This window comes from Panulirus ornatus, chromosome 49 (assembly GCF_036320965.1).
Source record: "Panulirus ornatus isolate Po-2019 chromosome 49, ASM3632096v1, whole genome shotgun sequence".
Lineage (NCBI taxonomy): Eukaryota > Metazoa > Arthropoda > Malacostraca > Decapoda > Palinuridae > Panulirus > Panulirus ornatus.
In genome coordinates, this window is record NC_092272.1 from 12,967,937 (window position 1) to 12,971,562 (window position 3,626).

Here is a 3,626-nt window from a genome sequence, read left to right on the forward strand (position 1 = left end):
TTTTATATATATATATATATATATATATATATATATATATATATATATATATATATATATATATATATATATATATATATATATATATATATATATATATATACATATATATATATATATATATATATATATATATATATATATATATATGTATATATATATATATATATATATATATATATATATATATATATATATATATATATATATATATATATATATATATATATATATATATATATATATATATATATATATATATATATATATATATGCAGAAGATGAAAGCTGGCAAGGCAGCATGTTTGGACACATGTATATATATATATATATATATATATATATATACATGTGTGTGTTTGTATTTGTATTCATAAATATATACATATATATATATATATATATATATACATATATATATATATATATATATATATATATATATATATGTATATATATATATATATATATATATATATATATATATATATATATATATATATATATATATATATATATATATATATATATATATATATATATATATATATATATATATATATGTGAGAAACTGCAGAAGCTGGTGACTGAGTTTGGTAAAGTGTGTGGAAGAAGAAAGTTAAGAGTAAATGTGAATAAGAGCAAGGTTATAAGGTACAGTAGGGTTGAGGGTCAAGTCAATTGGGAGGTGAGTTTGAATGGAGAAAAACTGGAGGAAGTGAAGTGTTTTAGATATCTGGGAGTGGATCTGTCAGCGGATGGAACCATGGAAGCGGAAGTGGATCATAGGGTGGGGGAGGGGGCGAAAATTTTGGGAGCCTTGAAAAATGTGTGGAAGTCGAGAACATTATCTCGGAAAGCAAAAATGGGTATGTTTGAAGGAATAGTGGTTCCAACAATGTTGTATGGTTGCGAGGCGTGGGCTATGGATAGAGTTGTGCGCAGGAGGATGGATGTGCTGGAAATGAGATGTTTGAGGACAATGTGTGGTGTGAGGTGGTTTGATCGAGTAAGTAACGTAAGGGTAAGAGAGATGTGTGGAAATAAAAAGAGCGTGGTTGAGAGAGCAGAAGAGGGTGTTTTGAAATGGTTTGGGCACATGGAGAGAATGAGTGAGGAGAGATTGACCAAGAGGATATATGTGTCGGAGGTGGAGGGAGCAAGGAGAAGAGGGAGACCAAATTGGAGGTGGAAAGATGGAGTGAAAAAGATTTTGTGTGATCGGGGCCTGAACATGCAGGAGGGTGAAAGGAGGGCAAGGAATAGAGTGAATTGGAGCGATGTGGTATACCGGGGTTGACGTGCTGTCAGTGGATTGAATCAAGGCATGTGAAGCGTCTGGGGTAAACCATGGAAAGCTGTGTAGGTATGTATATTTGCGTGTGTGGACGTGTGTATGTACATGTGTATGGGGGGGGGGGGGGGTTGGGCCATTTCTTTCGTCTGTTTCCTTGCGCTACCTCGCAAACGCGGGAGACAGCGACAAAGTATAAAAAAAAAAAAAAAAAAAAAAAAAAAAATATATATATATATATATATATATATATATATATATATATATATATATATATATATATATATATATATAGCGTTAATGAGATGGCCTTGATAAGAGCCTCAGTTGCCTACGCTGTCTCAGCGAACATAAAAATCTACATCTGCGAAATTGTTTCTTAAACGATGAACACGTTCCTCATTTATTGACCCTCGTTTATTTAAAGTGGATTCGGTCCTCATAAAGTGAAAATGGAATACTTAATGAGCTCTGAGACCTTGAGGTGGGAGGGGGATAGCAATAATGAAACGAGGGCCGGGTTGTGTCATGCTGTCATCTCGTCTTAAATTTCAGAACACACACAGACACACACACACACACACACACACACATATATATATATATATATATATATATATATATATATATATATATATATATATATATATATATATATATATATATTTTTTTTTTTTTTTTTTCATACTATTCACCATTTCCCGCATTAGCAAGGTAGCGTTAAGAACAGAGGACTGGGCCTTAGAGGGAATATCCTCACCTGGCCCCCTTCTCTTTTCCTTCTTTTGGAAAATTGAAAAAAAAAAAATGAGAGGGGAGGATTTCCAGCCCCCCGCTCCCTTCCCTTTTAGTCGCCTTCTACGACACGCAGGGAATGCGTGGGAAGTATTCTTTCTCCCATATCCCCAGGGATAATATATATATATATATATATATATATATATATATATATATATATATATATATATATATATATATATATATATATATATATATATATATATATATATATATATGCTTCCGATGTAAGGGGCTGGAAAGAAGTTTAGTGAGAATGGTGTTGTGGGGTTAATGGTGTGTAAGAGAGGTAAAAATGGGGAATGGAGGGAGTGTGTGTTCATTTTCTGAATGGGGAACAATTTCTCTTTCCTCACTTACACTTTTACTGACGCATATTAATCGAAGCGTATACGCGTGGCTTGGATGAAAGGCGTCACCAGAATACGCAACTGTGGACAGGAAAACGTAGACGTAGGAGAGAAAAAGAAAGGATGAAAGTAAGACTAATTGAAAGGAGAAGAAGGACACAGACCTGACTATAAGTTTCAGGTTTAGTGAATATTGGAGAAGTGATGATTAAGAACTTGAAACAAGTTGAGGTTTATTGAATGAACAGTCTTTAACACCTTCTTTAGATCAAGATAAGTTTTTAACACCTTCTGAAGATTAAGATAACAGTCTTTAACATCTTTAGATTAAGATAACAGTTTTTAATATCTTTAGATTAAGGTAACATTCTTTAGCACCTTTTGAAGATTACACCTTCTGAAGATTAAGATAACAGTCTTTAACATCTTTAGATTAAGATAACAGTTTTTAATATCTTTAGATTAAGGTAACATTCTTTAGCACCTTTTGAAGATTAAGATAACAGTCCTTAACATCTTTAGATTAAGATAACAGTTTTTAATATCTTTAGATTAAGGTAACATTCTTTAACACCTTCTGTAGATTAAGATAACAGTCCTTAACATCTTTAGATTAAGATAACAGTTTTTAACATCTTTAGATTAAGGTAACATTCTTTAACACCTTCTGTAGATTAAGATAACAGACTTTAACACCTTCTGTAAATCAAGATAACATTCTTTAACACCTTCTTTAGTTTAAGATAGTAATCTTTAACTCCTCCTTTAGTTTAAGATAGTAATCTTTAACACCTTCTTTCGATTATGATAATCATATTCCTTCTTACAATACATGTAGCCTATGAGAACAGTATACCAGTCCTGGTTCACACACAGGATAGGCAGGCGACATGTTGCAAATGTCTTAAGAAATAGAGGCTGTCTACTATTCCATTGGACCCAGTGCTATTACCAATACATTTCTTCTTGCAATGCATGTAATACATTCCCTTCCGTTATGCCTCCCTCTTTGTACCCAGATGCCTTTTCATTTCGGTGTCATATAACCATCGGAATAATGTAATGATTTTTGTGTGTATAATCCTCACAATAGGAGACTGGATGAAATCGCCGCCAGAGAGCTGAGAGAGAGAGAGAGAGAGAGAGAGAGAGAGAGAGAGAGAGAGAGAGAGAGAGAGAGAGAG